We start from the raw sequence: 17,662 nt of genomic DNA on the forward strand, positions 1-17,662 counted from the left end.
CAGTGCTTGCGGTTCCTATAGATGTGCTCAGATGCCCTGGGGGGACGTAGTCAATGGCACCTAGCACTTTTGGGAATTGTGCCGCACCGTAGAAATCGAGGGTGGCAGCCTGTCTTTCTGCAGGTGTCCTGGGCAGGTATATGTGCCTACGGACTGATGGGCGTGCAGTGATGATGTTCAAGACCTGGTGAAGGCAGCGTGACTGCGTGGCCTGTGACACCCCACCCACTATGGCACTTGTCCGCTGAAATGATCCTGTGGCCAAGAAGTGCAGTACATTGAGGACCTTCTGCAGGGGGCTGAGTGCTTGGGAGCACAGGGTGGGTGATATGAGGTCATCCTCCCACTCACTGACCAGGTCCAGTATTATGTGTGGTGGAAACCTGTACCTCCCATACACCTGGTCATCAGGCATCCCAAAAAGGCTGGTTCTGGGAGTGAAAATTCTAGCCCTCACTATCCTCCTCCTCCTCCTTTGATAACCCACAGCCACTGCTGCTAGGAACGGTATATTCATCCTGGCGTCTGAGCTTGTTTGTTGTTTGCGCGCACTTTTATGCTGCACGGGTCGATGTACGCCTGCTTCATGCTGGCGTACGTGTTTCAGGATTGGACCATTTATTTTTCGGCGCGTCGTAGGCAAACGTGTAAATCTTCCCGCCCACCCCAGGAATACACGTAGCACGCTCTCCCAGGCCCAGTCGCAAGTAAATATTCCCGCCCACCCCTGGAATTCACGTACCCCACTCTCACAGACCCAGTCGCGTGTAGAACTTCCCGTGCACCCCGAAGTACACGTACCCAGGCCAATCGTGTGTGGAACTTCCCGCGCACCCCAAAGTACACGTACCCAGGCCAATCGTGTGTGGAACTTCCCGCGCACCCCGAAGTACACGTACCCAGGCCAATCGCGGGTGGAACTTCCCGCGCACCCCGAAGTACATGTACCCAGGCAAATCGCACGGCTGGGGGGTGGGGGTGATAGGGGACATGAGTGGGGGCCTGGTGGAGGCTGCCCCTGCACTGCTGGGGGGTGGGGGTGGTGGTAGACATGGGTGGGGGCCTGGTGGAGGCTGCCCCTGGTGGCTGGGGGGTGGTGGTGGTGGGAGACAGGAGTGGGGCCTGGTGGAGGCTGCCCCTGCACTGCTGGGGGGTGGGGGTGGTAGGAGACATGAGTGGGGGCCTGGTGGAGGCTGCCCCTGCACTGCTGGGGAGTGGGGGTGATGGGAGACATGAATGGGGGCCTGGTGTACGCTGCCCCTGCACTGCTGGGGGGTGGGGGTGGTGGGAGACATGAGTGGGGGCCTGGTGGAGGCTGCCCCTGGTGGCTGGGGGGTGGGGGTGGTGGGAGACATGAGTGGGGGCCTGATGGAGGCTGCCCCTGCACTGCTGGGGGGTGGGGTTGATAGGGGACATGAGTGGGGGCCTGGTGGAGGCTGCCCCTGGTGGCTGGGGGGTGGGGGTGGTGGGAGACACAAGTGGGGGCCTGGCGGAGGCTGCCCCTGGTGGCTGGGGGGTGGGGGTGGTGGGAGACATGTGTTGGGGGCCTGGTGGAGGCTGCCCCTGCACTGCTGGGGGGTGGGGGTGGTGGTAGACATGGGTGGGGGCCTGGTGGAGGCTGTCCCTGGTGGCTGGGGGGTGGGGTGGTGGGAGACATGAGTGGGGGCCTGGTGGAGGCTGCCCCATGCACTGCTGGGGGGTGGGGGTGATGGGAGACATGAGTGGGGGCCTGGTGGAGGCTGCCCTGGTGGCTGGGGGGTGGGGGTGCAGGGGGACATGAGTGGGGGCCTGGTGGAGGCTGCCCCTGCACTGCTGGGGGGTGGGGGTGGTGGGAGACATGAGTGGGGGCCTGGTGGAGGCTGCCCCTGCACTGCTGGGGGGTGGGGGGGTGGTAGACATGGGTGGGGGCCTGGTGGAGGCTGCCCCTGGTGGCTGGGGGGTGGGGGTGCAGGGAGACATGAGTTGGACATGTTTGGGGGCCTGGTGGAGGGTGCCCCTGCACTGCTGGGGGATGGGGGTGATGGGAGACATGTGTTAGTGATCAGTAGTGCAAGGTGACATGTGGGTTGGCTGGTGGGCATGGCCATGGTGGATGGGTTGCCTGTGGGACATGAGGAGGGGTGCAGGGTAGTCCCCTGTGGTGTGGGCTGCCTGCAGGGGCCTTGGAGGGTGTAGAGGGAACACCTGGGGGGACCCACATGGCCAAATCACGTGTAGCATTCCCCGGCACCACCGAAATACACGTACCCTGCTGAAATCGCGTGTGAATCTTCCTGCGCTCCTTGGAATACACATACCCAGGCCAATCGTGTGTGGAACTTCCCGCGCACCCCGAAGTACACGTACCCAGGCCAATCGCGTGTGGAACTTCCTGCGCACCCCGAAGTACAAGTACCCAGGCCAATCTCGTGTGGTACTTCCTGCGCACCCCGTAGTACACGTATCCAGGCTAATCGCGTGTGGAACTTCCCGCGCACCCCGTAGTACACGTACCGGGGCTAATCGCATGTGGAACTTCCCGCGCACCCCGAAGTACACGTTCCCAGGACAATCGCGTGTGGAACTTCCCGCATACCCCGTAGTACACGTACCCAGGCTAATCGCATGTGGAACTTCCCGCGCACCCCGAAGTACACGTACCCAGGACAATCGCATGTGGAACTTCCCGCGCACCTAGGAACACACGCACATGCTATTTTTCACACAGCGGGTGTCCGTGTTTGTCGGTACCCCTTTGCACCTCTTTTTTCCTAGAGGGCCACAATATGGCCCATTCATCATGACTGTAAATGGGTGCTTTTTGTTAGCGCACATTTTGGCGCACATTTTTTTCAGTCGCAGGGGTGCTACCGCCTGCTTTCTTGTGGCGTACTTGTTTGGCCCTGTGCGCATCTTTCACCGTTCGCTGGTTTGCCCTATTCGATTCCATGAATATGGGTTGTAGGCGAGCGTGTGGGCGTTCCGCGCACTTGCCTCCTGTACTTCCAGCGTGACGCCCATATTTTCACGCGTTGTTCCCCATTCCGAGTGTTACGCCCCGTGTTCCGCCTACTTTTGTGATGTGCCCCGCGCTATGTGCGATTTCGCAGTGGCCGTGGCGCACGCTGTTGGATGACCTGTGCGCCGGCGTGCGCGGCGCACATTTTTAGCGCACATTCCAATGTTTTTCTCGCGCACGGACTTCCATGAATCGATGTGCGCTGGTTTCCCTGCGATTTTCGCACTTTTACTGCGATTTTCGCACTTTTACTGCGATTCGCACGTTTTGGCACCTCTGCGCGGGAATTTTCGGCGCACATTATTTCCATGAATCGACCCATTAATGGTTAGGGATCTGGTAACACTGACAATGTACTTTTTACCTAAAATCCATAAACATTTCAACACTATACCGGAAGGTCGCCCTATCCTGAGCGGCATCGGGTGGGTGACGGAGAATCTTTCTGAGTACCTAGATGGAATATTTAAGTCAAGTGCAAGCCTTGTAATATCATACTTACAGGATTCTACTAGTGTCATTTGCATGTTACAAACATTCAAATGCATGACTTTTTCACCCTGGCCACCAAAGACGTAAAAGCGTTATATACATCGATTCAACATAAATGGGATTAGCCGCAATTGACTTCACTTTCAGGAATGACTCTGCCTCGTATTTCCAACGGATATAGATGTTAAAGGAGATGCGACAACCTGCACTGGAATCTAACATGTTCACTTTTGATAACATTACATATCAACAAATGAAAGGGTAGCAATGGGGACCAAATATGCCCCAGCTTTGGCAAACCTCTTCATGAGTATGCTAGAAGAGCAAATAGTATATCAAAATCCAGACTACAGCACCAGAATAAAATTATGGAAAAGATATATAGACAATATTCTCATTATTTGGGAAGGAACAGAAGAACTTTTTCTAGAATTCACGAAAAGACTAAATCAGAATACATTCAAGATTGAATTTACAGGGGAATGTAATGCTAACCAAATCAACTTTCTAGATCTTACCATCAATGCTGTAAATGATCACTTAGAAACCTGGAAATTTCGTAAGGAAACTGAGGTCAATTCAATATTGCATGCCAAGAGTTGCCATCACCGCATGACTATTCAGAACATACCTTTGGGGGAGTATATTCGAGCAAGGCGCAACTGTCAAGAGCAAGATAAATTTGAACAGGAGTGCAAACTTTTGAAAACCCGTTTTATGAACAGAGGGTACCCCAAAAGATGTGTGCAAAATGCATTTGAGAAAACAAAACATTTGAAACAGGTGGATACATTGCAAAAGAAGACCAAAGCATTTGATGACAAACCGATGGAAGTGATGTTCATAACCCAATTCAATAAGGATCACAACAGAATCAAAAAAGCAATACAAAAACACTGGTATTTACTTAAACTTGATGAACACATAACTAAATGTGTCGGGGATAAACCTACAATGATCGACAACAGAGCAGATACCGTCAGGTCACTAACAGCCCATCATTACTACCAGACATCAAGGAAATTAAGCGATTCACATGGTTAACAACAGAAGACACAGGTTTTAGAAAATGTGGTAGTTGCTCCATGTGCAAATATGCTACCAAAGGAGCAAACAAATTTAAGGACATCAATGGCAAAACTCTCAAGATCAAACAAAGAATCAACTGTAAAAGTAAGTATGTTGTGCATGGCCTTCTGTGTGTATGTCAGAAAGTATATATAGGCAGCATGAAAAGGGAACTTAGAGCAAGGATTTGTGAACACATGACGAAGATTGGGAGTCAAGACCCATCATTGCCAATGGCTGTACATTGGCAAAATGTCCACCAAATGGATGATAAATCACAGATTAAGTTCATTGGCTTACAACATGTGACCTTGTCCAAAAGGGGTGGGTACTGGACTAAAGCATTGCGCCAGGCAGAGGCAAGACTTATCTGTTTTCTAAACACAACAGTACCGATAATGAGATGGTGTCGTTCCTCTAAGTGTAAGAGGGAAGGGAAGACCAAGTTTTTTCAACAAAAATATTGTTTTTTCAAAAAAGATGTTTGTAAGCATTATGCCAAAATTGTTGTAACAGAGTATGATTTATCAATGCAGCAAAATATACTTCAGCATTATCGAAGTGCTTAAACTTTACTAGGAAATTAAGCTATGGAGATTATACACAAGTACTGTGTTGCTGTACTACTTGCCTGCACCATTGTGTGTATCCTTTCTTTTTCTCCCCAAGAGGAGGGTGAATACATTAATTTGATTTATTGCAAGCCAAACATTTGAACGCCCTACTTCTAATAATGGAGACATCTTGCTACTTAGTTAGGATTCATTCACAGCATAATTAATGGTGAATATCTATTTTAACTGTGTGTAACTATATCCAATAATGCCACAAACTGATAATACTGAGAGCGAGTTAAAGCACTTACTGCGTAGCGCTGTCATACCAATGCTACAACAGAGAGCCACAAGCGGGCAGCGGTCACTATGATTACGATCTCTACCAAGTTACTTTAATCTTGCTGAGTGCACAGTTCTGCGAGCATTCCCTTGTGACTAATATGCGATAACCTTATAAATTGGTAATACCGAGAGCGATCTCAAGTAATTACTATGTAACGTTGTCATAACAACGCTGCAACAGAGAGCCATAAAATGGCAGCGGTCACCATGACTACAGTTTAAACTTAATCACGATAAGTTGTGGAGCACTCAGATCTGCGAGCATGCATATGTGCAAGTAGATTTGCAAATAATTTTAAGAATCATGTTCTACGCTAGACTGACACACTAATAATACTATGATACAAGTTTATATGACACACAATGGTCCGTAGTACACGAAGTACACGACCGCAACGCATTGCTATGGTAACGCCTTAACAAAAGAGTCCCAAAATGGCACTGGCTGCACTTCACTTCGAGCGCAGCGACGCAAGTGATTTTTCGCATTACGGTAAGTATTTATACATACGATTACTTTCATAACTTTGCAATCCCAATGTATGCACCCAAGTTTAGTCAACAGTGCAAATCCTCAGATAATTTAAAGCCCAATATGTATGGTGTGATACGTTTTCTTTATAGTACATGTAACAAGGGTGTTTACAATATGCTAATATCATGACTTGAACAATGCAAGGCACCATCAAATTAAACAGAGAGGACACCAATCAGTGAATATAACAGGCAGGCAAACTACAATGGAATGGTAGAATAGCCAATAATGGAAACAATTGTTAATCTATCGTTTGTAGGAAAGAATTATGGGATAAATCCCGCATATTAAAGAACACTACTAATTGAATGGGCAAAAAAGCTATGACATTACATTGGGTAAGTAACCCACTCTTGTGCAGGATCAATCTACATGTAGATTTGAAATGATATGATGGCTGAAATCATGTACTAACGGGTCATTTTCATTCTTTTGCTTTTTCCTGTTTAGTTTTATGATTTTTTCCAACTTGTCTTTCCCACTCCCTCCCTCCCCACTTGATGATTTATATATGACTTTCTCATTACCTATACAATCCAACCCTCATTCTCTGTCACCATAATGGCATTCTGCATGTTATGCCGATTAATAACAACAATATGATTTCATTTGCATTTTTTGCATGTCATGCCGACTAATAATAACCATAAGATTTGATTTGTTTCCAAATTATGGTTTACATTTGTTGAATTTTTGCACATTGGGGTTGTATTACATGGCTAATATGATTTATACCAATTGTTTTTATGTTGAGTACAGTTCCAATGCAATTTGATAAATTTTAGTTCTCTGTTGTGCCAAAATACGTGTTATCATTAAAGGCACTTGTACGGAATAAATGCACTAAACTGTTGCCAGTAATTGGCGCAGAGTCCTGGAGTTTCTCTTTTTTGACCAGATAGATAAGTAGATATATATATATATATTCAATGAAAAAACTTTGTTAAGTGGACATTATGGTTAAGTTGCACTAATAAAAACCTTTGAAATTCACTGAAAAAACGTTGTTAAAGGGACGCTATGGTTATGTTGGACTAATAAAAACCTCTGAAATTCAAAGAAAAACCTTTGTTAAAGGGACGTTATGGTTTCAAGTAAAATCGGAAAACCCCATAAATTTGCCAGTAAGCTAAACAACCGTATCTCGCGCCACCACCGCCGTGTACTGCTAAGACTAACACCCAGGACATCAAAGAGGACATCACAAATGTGCAAACCTTTGTGTAGATTTGTCACATGGCACCAAATGAAGTGTAGATTCATCAAATGGCACCTCATTTATAAGCCTTTATATTATTTTGGGACCCCCCTCTAATTTTGCCCCCTCTCCACAAAATCTCACCAAACTTCGGAAAATCATTCATATCTAAATATATTATCAGTTTCCCAAATTAAGTGTAGATTTGTCAAATGGAACCTCATAATAAGCCTTTACATTATTTTGCCCCCCCCCTCTAATTCTGCCCCCTCATGACAGAATCCCACCATACTCACTCAGAATCAGCTCAGAAATATACATGCAAAATGTCATGCAGTTCCATTAAGTGGTGTCAAAGTTATAAGCCATCCAAGAACTGCATTTCACCAACCCTGTAATGCTGAGGTGTTTGCGAACTTCACAGGACTGTTCACAAACATCCAAACTGTTTGCAGACTTTCGCAGCAAAAAACACATGTTTATTTGCTTCTTGCAGCCATATCCCATCCCATCCTCATCACCCCTCTCCTCCCCAGAGATTATTTGATAAGTTTGACAAGTGCAATGTTGTGTTTTTTAATATGCTTTTACCGCGATGTCCGCGGACAGCGGCGAAGTGCGCAAATCCATGATGGCGGGCGTTTCCATAAATCTGACCACTTCATGCTCGTCACCATCCAATCAGTGAACACGTTGCATGTCTGCAGACATGACGCAAGCCGATTAACCACTCGGTGTCCTGTCCGCGGAGCGAACAGGGAAGTGTGCCCGCGGAGCGGGCATAGATATCACTAACATTTTGTGACCTACATTCTGGTTGTTTTAAAAAAAAAACTACTAGATGAATTTTCACCAAATTTACAAAAGCACGCTTTCGGGACCAAGCCGCTGCTCCTGCTGCAGATTTGGTGAAAATCCGTCCAGCAGTTTGGGCTGTAGGCGTGAGCAAAGTTTTTTCCCCATTCAGTCCATGGGGAAAAAAAAAATTTGGGATCCCCCTATAACTTTGCCCTCCACTGGACCAAACCTCACCAAACTTTGCAAAACAATTCAGATTGGGCCATATACTTTTTTTGTTGGAAAGTTTGGTGTGGATTCCTCTGGGAGAGCAAAGTTATAAGCCTCCCAAAAAGTGCTCTTCCAATGGGTTTAGCAACTTAACCATAACTACACTGCCACTACCGTGGACCGTGTAATATAGATACATGGATGGATACGTAAATAGCTGGAAAAGCAGATAGGTAAACAGATACGTATGTAGATAAATAGATATAGAGATTAGATGAAAAGTAGATGTAGATATATAGATAAGTAAATTGATGGATAGATAGATAAGTTCATAGGTAAACAGATAAACATGTAGATAGATAGATAGATAGATAGATAGATAGATAGATAGATAGATAGATAGATAGATAGATAGATAGATAGATATTATAGGGAGGTGGTTGACACCCTATAGTTAAGGTGATTAGTGAGTTCGATATGAAATTGAAAAAAAATGAATAGCAAAAAGAGAGCACATCTCTGAGATAAGAAGATAGAACAATTGGCTTTCTACCAGTGACACAATCTTGCTCAAAACTGTCTCGCTCACACACAAGTGCCTCAACAACGCTGCTCCTCGATATCTCATGGAGGGAATCAAGAGAAAACCCTCCATCGCCCACCAAGGACTGCAAACACAAACTGTCTAGTGGTACCTAGGCTTAAACTGACTAAAGTCGGAGGAAGCAGTTTTCCAGTTAAAGCAGCGCAGACAAAGAACTGACTCCCCCCATCCCTTAGGGCGGACCAAACTTACCTGAACTTCAGGCATAACATCATAAACTGGCTTAAAGAAAATGACCACTAACGTACCCTGTTTTGTCCCACCCTCTTGAACATTGTACTAGCCCTTAGCCTGCACTATAACAGTTACAACATTGCCTAGTAGTTGCTGTACTGCAACATTGTATATTACGTAATGATTGACCGTCTGATTGTATGTATATATCTCCCCAATATGGCTGAACTGTAATATTGTATATTATGTAATGTTTGACCGCTCTGATTGTATGTATATTCCTCCCCAATAGCTTACTGCCCGCTAACCACTGTGCAAACACCTGTTTTTACCTGTATGTAAATATGTAACCTTTAGCTGAAAATGTTCAGGTTTCCACTGCACCCTGATAGCCCTGGGACTGGTGCGCATTACAAATAAATAAACGAACAAACAAAATAATAACTTTTGACTCATGCAACAGATTTGACTGAAATTGTGCAGACAATGTTGTACTTCTGGACTGCTCCTCTCATCAAAGAGGAAAGTTTGGGAAAGATTTGTTAAAACATTTAAAATGTAGTCCCCATTAATTTTTCCATAGACAGAAAAGGAAAATGTTTGCTCCACCACAGAGCCCAAAATCCACCTATTTTTTCCTCCATCCAAATTGCTCAATTGTTTACATCTTTTTTTTACTATACAGAATGGAAGCACGGGTGCTTCCCTTTCACAGAGTAAAACCTGGGTTTACAAATGGCCATGTTGAGGGGTTACAAGGTGGGCATCGCTGATTGCCTCCTCTCACATCGTACCCATGTAATGCATAAAAGGGCCATAATTTACCAGTTTTTGCATAAAGAAAATCAACGTAGTGATATGAGCCACTACTGTACATAATCCATTTATCAATTCACATTGATCCTTAAAATGGCTGAAAACATGTTTTAAAAACCTTTTTACATTGCTGCCATCAGAGGTGGTATTTCTAAAACATTACTGGGGGTACAACAGAAATACCACCTTTGCTGGAGATCAACTTTGAGTAGGGCGAATTTCCAGAAATACCACTGTTGAAACTGGTAACTTCCTTCTGCAGTATTAAAAAATCCACCCAACTCTGAATGGGCCCCTTAGTTTGCAGTCTTCTAATAATTAATACATTAATATCACATCTTTCTATGAGGAGTATTTTTCAACTGTGTCCAAAAGTACATACCACAAACAGTCCAACAGCCATTTCTGTAACCACTATATAAGTAACATGCATGGGTGCTGTTCAGGGTGCTGTTATACTCTTTGTATGAACACACTGGTGATCAAGAAATTCTCTAGGAAATAAGGGAAGCATTCTCAAAGAATCAAACATAGGACGCATTCTATTAAGATGTTCACCTTGTCAAGTAGGAGCTGTGAAAAGCTGACGTGGATTGCAACATACCAATGGTGTATGGGGAGCAGTGGGGCCAACCGTCGAGGGTCTCAGAATCTGTTTTTAAAATGCATGCATTGCGACTGGCCGGTATGTTCATGCCGCTGCAGCCTACACCCACTCGCTCTCCTTCACTGTGGGGGCCCATGTTTGGGGGCCATCCAAGCCCATCTACAACATTGCTGAAATCCAGCTGAATGCCTCACCTCATTTCAACAAAATTGGAGCAGGCTCTGCAACACTTGGTTCCTTTGTGACAGGCTCGATTCTGAAGTATTTCATCTTTTTCTATTATTATTTTTACATTTTGGAGCTCTGGCCCATGGGGTAGCAGCTCGGCCAGATTGCCCCTTTTCCCCTCCCTTGTGAACGAGACAGGGGAAGAGAGAGTCAGGCAGACAGAAATAACCCGAGTGAGTAGAGGTGTCAGGTGGACTTGCCAACGCTCATGTTTTTTGTGGCTTCTTTTTAATTCCGGCTTTTAGGTGGCTGCCCCACCTAAAAGCTGGAGCTATTGCATTAAAGTACAGATAGGGAGAAATGGCATATGAGGCGAGACTCAAACCTGTAGGTGTTTGGTTATTTGCCTATCCGACTGCCCATAGCCATGGCAATCCCTATGTCCATTCCCACCCAGTTCCTGCTCCTCCTCGCTCAAAACATCTCCTCTTGGGAACTTTATGAGCTCACTTTAATCAAACATTACCATCAAACATTGCACTCAAAGTGCCTGCCAATGTTTTCTAAACCAGTCTCTGAGAGTTAATGAATTAATGTGAGTTGTAAACCTGATACTGGTGTCCTAATTCCCATACATATCCAATGTAATGCACTCCCCTCTTGCCCCCTCCCCTCAGCACTTTTACCCCTCCCCCTGCAACTGCACGATCTCAATGTTACCTGGCCTAGTAAGATCGTTGTCTGTCTTCCCTCTGTTCCCCCTCCCTTGCCTCGTCGCGCCTTGAAACACTTGTGCACAGGCGCGTTATAAATGCCATATCATATCATAATATAATGTTTAAATCAGGTCTGCCTTCAGCTATTAGATTTATAAGTACTGGGTGTGCTTGTCTTTCACTGAAGACCTGCTTTTAGACCTGTTTTTAGATGCCCAGGTAGTCGCATCATTTTGCATCTGCTTTAATCAATGACCAGTTAATCCCACTATGGCAGTGCCTGGCAAGTGCCTTTCCCATGCCCGGCAATGCTTGTTTTTATTAGGTGGTCAGCTGCATGTAGAATTCCGAAAAGGCTGGCACTTTCAGTTTTCGAAAAATAAGATCACCAGCAGGTTACACACAGCTTTCAACAGCAAGTGGTCAACCCACCAAGCTATCTGAATGACGAATATACTCAGAGACAGACTGGATTTAGGGGCAATGTATAGATTGCTCAGCAGGCATTGCTCAGCAGGCCAGAAGCACTGCGCTGATTTAGTCACATGTCAGACCCTAAGAGGATGGCTCCCTTACCCTTGTCCACATCCCATACCCTCCAGCCCAAACCTGTAAACAGCGCCAAGCATACCAGATGATGTTACGGAGATGGAATTGGTGGTTGTGATCTTAAAGGAAAAGCGGACCCTTGCGCTGGTCTGGTTCTCAAAACGTCTGTCATCTTCCTGCTGCCGTATACAAGGTTTCAGTGCAGCAAGCTCACAGATGCCATACCAGCTGATGTTACAAAGTTACAGATTTTAATAACTGACCGGTTTGCTATAATGTGGGTGCGTATTTGCAAAGTTGTCTGCCTGTCGCTGAGAGAATTTGGCTGACCATATGATGTGACATCAGGCCTCTGTTCGCAGGGTCTGTTCCCTTTAAAGACCTACATTGTGTGCATAATGATATGATATGATAGTTTATTTATATAGTGCCTATACACAATGTGTTTCAAAGCGCTTCAAGGAAAGGGAGGGAACAAGGGAAAAAACATGACATTCTTACAGGCCGTGAACAGTAAGGATGTGAAATTAACTATCGTACTCGGCCTGACGACATTTCAGATAGTGCAAGAGCTAAAACAGATAAGGAGGGGAGGGGGAGAGTGGGAAGGAAATGGAAACAGACAGGCGTCTACCGTACTAGGCCTGACGACATGTCTGGTAGAGCCAGAAAAAAACAAGAGGTGAGGGAGCGGGGTGCAGAAAGGTAGGGGAGGAACAAAACAAGCGACTATCATATTAGGCCTGACGACATTTCAGATAGTGCTGGAGGGGGGTTGGGCAGGAAGAAAACAGTAAGGGGAGGGAGGAGGAGACAGATGAGGTTGCTATCATACTAGGTCCAGGGACAATTCTGATAGAGTAAGTGCATAGAAGAAAGTAAGAGGAGGAGATAGGAAAAGGGAGAAGGGAAAGGAGGAGAGAACAGAGAGTTAGCAGTCAAAAGAGTGGAGAAGCAAGAGGGGAGAGTGAAGACAATTGCAGAAGTCAGTAGTAACACATAATGTTGCAAGCCAGGATACAAGATGAAGATGGGAACAGCATGATTCAGGGCCACCATGAGTACAAGATGCAAAAAAAGTTCAGCATGAGAGTTGAGAAAGGGTGACGCACCATGAATGAGTGAAGTCCATAAAAGTCAAATCCAGCATTGTCCACAAGACGGTGATGGTGAACCCAGAATGTATCAGGACAGACTCCTGCAGAAATAGGCTTGAGTGGGGGTGAGGGGGGAGCAGGGTAGAAGAATCAAGCAAAACAGGCAACACCTGTGTGCGAGAATGGGGGGGCACAAGGGAACATCACGGGGGGACCAGAGGGAGTAACATATGTTGGTGCATGCCTACCTGCTGTCTGAGCAGGGGGTCGGGTCCTGGGTCCTCCTGGTCCGAACAGGTCCAAACAGGAATTCCCCTTTTCTTCGTCTGCCCTTCGCTTAGGACGCCCAGGCGAGACACGGCCTTTATCTAATAGTTAGGAGCAGGAAGGAAGAGGCAGGGCTAAGAAGGTGGGTGGTGCTTGCTAAGTGGTGAAAAAGAGCGGCAAACAGGAAGGCACCAGGTGGGCGTGGCTTGCTAAGTGGCGAAAAAGAGCAGTAAACCGGAAGGCACCAGGTGGGCGGGGCTTAGGCCAGGTGACCTAGATCCACTTGCACCTGCTCCCCATCTGCAAAGGAAAAGAGGCTGGAGGCCTCCTTAAGTAGGGAAAAAGAGCTGCAAACAGGAAGGCACCAGGTGGGCGAGGCTTGCTAATTGGTGAACAAGAGCGGCAGGCAGGAAGGCACAAGGTGGGCGAGCTTGCTAAGTGGTGAAACAGAGCGTCAAACAGGAAGGCACAAAGTGTGCGGGGCTTAGGCTCAGGCTCATGACCAAGTGCTGCTTTTGTGCAGACCTGGAATAGGCGTTTGCCGGGCACTGCCATAACGGTACTACCTGGACATAAGATGGCAACAGCTGGAAGTGTGAATACGTGATAGCTGTGCCTGCTAAATGCCTATCCAATGTCTGCCAAATAACTGCACACAAGCCAAAACGGTTGGCTTTGTTAATGTTTCTTTTGATTGTTTTAATAGGACTTCAGTACAAGGAACAGTTATATATCTAGTGGCTGAATGCACACTAGTTTAAGACATGTACACCAGTACCTGTTTACAGCAATTAAGCCCTTAACTCTCAGAGCACAGCTTTTAAAAAATGACAAAGCAAAGTTCTGATGGTACTGCATTTTAGAACTTGCTCCAAAATACCCCAGGAAGATGTGGTGTGTGTGAGGAGAGGCAGGTAGTGGGTTGAAATGATTAGCATGGCCATGGGCAGTCAATGGGTAGGCAAATAACCAAACAAGACCTTGTTTTTTTTTTTGGTTGTTAGATCATGCGTTAACTTCAAGGCCTCATAATGACTACTGTATTCCTTTGCTCGCTTCCTGCCTCGAAGCGCTTTGAAGAACTTCACCTGTGTATAGGCGCTGTACAAATAAACAATAAACAAACAAACAAGCTGTGTAGCCCACCTCACGTTATCGCACTCTCAGCTGTACTATAATCCAATCGTTTTGGCTAGTAGGTAGAGCTTTAGTGCCACCTGCTAGCCAAAACCAAAAATAGGCTAGCCACGACCCCACAATGCCATGCCCTGCCCAAGCCTAGCCAACCACTTCTTCCATCTTGCCGCTAACCCTATTCACGCCTTTCTTAGCTTTTCAGCACAACCCCAGCCTGGCCCTTGCACACTTTCCATTGTGGATGGAAAGTGTGCATGAGAATGGCAGAACTCCAGGTGCTCATAGTCACTTTTTATCAATAGGAGTATAAGTATTGATTGCATGTACAGATCTACATATCTGCCAGTCCTGCAGCTTTCCCTTCTGTCTACGACGTTCTGACTCTACCAAGTTTCGAGCGCAGTCTTCACTCTTAAACTTTGTTTGAAATATGCCTTTTTCAAATCCTCAACAGCCCTTGTCCCCACTAGCACAAATTGTTGCTGAAAGTTAAAAATAATAACATATACGCACATTATTGTGTGAGCCTCCATGGACTACATACATGGACAGACAGAAACGTGCTGGCCTGGGAGATGGAGAAAGGGCACTTCGACACCCATCTGACTGCTTTCTTCTCAGTAGGTGAGATGTACTCGCAGGCTACAATTGGCCGAGCTCACTGTTTTACGCAGCCTTCCTGTATAAGAGAACTGACCAAGAAGCACAGTGCACAAAATCCAGGTTATTTCCCACCTGTGCTTGAGAAACTCCACCCGCCACATACTATTTCTTTGCACATTTACATTTAAAACAATACGTGTAAATGTACGCTGAAAAAAGACGTATGTATCCCTGCTGCATAAAAGCGCGTTTCATTACAGGCGAAGAAAATAGACATGTATAAGTTATGCAGAGCAGAACATGCTATCTTGTTTGGACGAAATAGGCGCTACCATTTAATCAACTGTTTAAAAAGTCAAACCAACAGCATCTGCCTGCGCAGGTTAGAATCCCTTCTCTAGTGAATACATTGACTATCCTTCAGTTACATAAAGCAAGCAATCCATACTGCGGTAACAGTACTTTGCGAAGGACAATTCTCACTAACACATTGCATCACTATATTTGGCCCAATGTATCTCTGATACGCGCCAAGCACAGCCTTCCAAGACACTGTTTCTCATTTGTGGAGTAGGTGTCTGCTTGTCATTCGCTGGGGCTGAAGCACAACAAATGTTTTCTTTGTGTCGAGTGTGGGAGTTTTGCGCTCAAAGTCCAGGTGGCAGCCCTGATGCAACGTACTGGTCAATGACGACTCTGTTCCAATGCTTGTGGACACTGGCGCCTCTGTAAACGTAATGGCCAGGGAACATTATGATGCCATGCAATCCCTGCCTGGCCTGTCCACGCCCAAGGCTTGCATTTTCACCTTCGGGGGGGCACAACCGATCATGCTTGATGGTGCGTTCATCGCAACTGTGAGACATGGTGGGGCAAAGATTTGTGCAAGGTTTTATGTCACGCCGGTGAGCAGCAACACCCTACTGAGCTGCGCGGCGGCCGAGGCCCTAGGTATTGTGGCCTTCGCATACTCGGTGTATGTAGAGGACATCCAGATGCTGCTGGACAAACATTCATCTCTGTTCGAGGCCATCGAGCAAATGGCGGGAGACCCTGTCTGTCTACACATTGATGACTCCATCCAACCTGTGGCATTGAAACATTGGCGGGTGCCGTTCCACCTAAGAGATCTGGTGGAACAGGAGTTACACAACCTGGTAACGTGCTGGCCCTGGCCACAAACTCACTGCAAAACGAAAGGAGTGGATGGCAAAAGCACAAACAGCCTGACGCTGGCTTTACCATATCACCACCACTGTCTCCCAACACATGTATGTTGCCAAAACAACAGGTGCCCATGAAATCAATGCATTAGTCTCCAAGTATTTTGTGGCTGTATTTCTCCTCTAAGCAAATCCCTCCTCAGTTGGTTGGGGTGCTATCTCAGACACTCCAAACATCTACCAATAACTCCAGTATTGCGTATAACCTCCCTCAAAACTATTTTAAGGTGCTTTAAAAGCAAATGCGTGTCTGCTACTTTCAAGTAATGTGTAGATGTGTGTTCAATCAAGCAACTAAACACATTCTTCCTCTAAAGACAGGCAGTGCATAGTGCCATACACCTTGCGAACTTGCGAATAATGCCAGTGCATTATCACCGCCACCAATCAAGAGCATGGTGTGAAAGACGAAAGCAAGTTGGCCCACCATATCCTTACAGAGAAGGTAACATTTGTCTCCCGAAAATCCCCAAAACGTCTAGGCTATTTTGCCTTACCTTGAAATCAAGACGCAAGATTCCTTTTAGATGTTGTTCTTTTGCCCTGGGTAAAAGGAAATATTTAATATGATATTCCCTTTCTAACATGATGGAGCCTTAGTACTTTACTCTAATCAAATATTTCCATTTCAATATAAACTTATTAAATATAATTCAGTTCTGTAAAGAACAAGTCTAAAAATAAATCCTGCCAGCCTCCCTGGCTCTTCAATGCTCCCAACAATGATATATGTTATTTATAACATGCTTAACACCCAGAGATTTCTAAGCGCAGACCCAGGGGATCGAACCTGTGTTGCTCCGTGCTTGCTTCCAAGGTGAGCATGTTGCCCCTGAGCTATCCTACTTGTGAAACAAAACTCAAATAGAGTGAATGTCTAGTTGATTCCGGGTTCAGCTAAACGTACTGGCCCATGCTTAGTTGCCACTAGGAAGACCACATATTTTATAGTCATTTTGCATTTGCAACAATATAAAGTATAATATTTGGCGTTTTTATGTGTGTAGCAAAGGTTTTGATATGCTTCTTAAAATGAACAATTTATAGCATTTACACACCTGCCACTTATTACAATTAGTTTGATCCACATATTCATCCAATTTCTGATGGCCTGTGTCAACAGCATCTGTGCCGCAAAGCTCTACACATCATTGATTTCAAGAAACCTCCTATGTGAGAGATTTCTTTCAATTGTTAGGCAACATAAATGTATCTAGAATGGAATTTAGTAGCCACCTATATGTTTCCGCAAACCATAAAAAGATGTGGTTATTTGTGCCATAATACTCCCTTCATCGTTCAGCAACGTTTGGAAATCAACTCAAAAGTATCCGGGGGTGGGTGAGTGGTTCGGGGCTTACTAGGAAGAGGTGGTCTAGGTTTGTAAGGTGAAGAAACACCTCACAAATATCCTCAGCATTTGCTCCTGATTTTATTTTTATTCATTGAATATTTATAAGATGTTATATACAGCACAATGGAGTTTCCAGGTGCCACAAGACA

At 45.7% G+C, this 17,662-nt stretch overlaps 1 long non-coding RNA gene across 1 annotated transcript in view; it reads left to right on the forward strand.

Annotated features, from left to right (window-relative positions):
* Positions 1–5,777: 5,777 nt before the first annotated feature.
* LOC138526305 (uncharacterized) overlaps positions 5,778–17,662 on the forward strand; it is a 47,111-nt gene continuing 35,226 nt past the window's right edge. Inside the window, exons 1-2 of the long non-coding RNA XR_011283549.1 lie at positions 5,778–5,950; positions 6,252–6,330. This is a non-coding gene — a long non-coding RNA (uncharacterized lncRNA). The remainder of the gene's footprint in view (positions 5,951–6,251; positions 6,331–17,662) is intronic.

The sequence above is a fragment of the Ambystoma mexicanum genome, chromosome 7p (genome assembly GCF_040938575.1).
Source record: "Ambystoma mexicanum isolate Mex_15411 chromosome 7p, UKY_AmexF1_1, whole genome shotgun sequence".
In the NCBI taxonomy this organism is placed as follows: Eukaryota; Metazoa; Chordata; class Amphibia; order Caudata; family Ambystomatidae; genus Ambystoma; species Ambystoma mexicanum.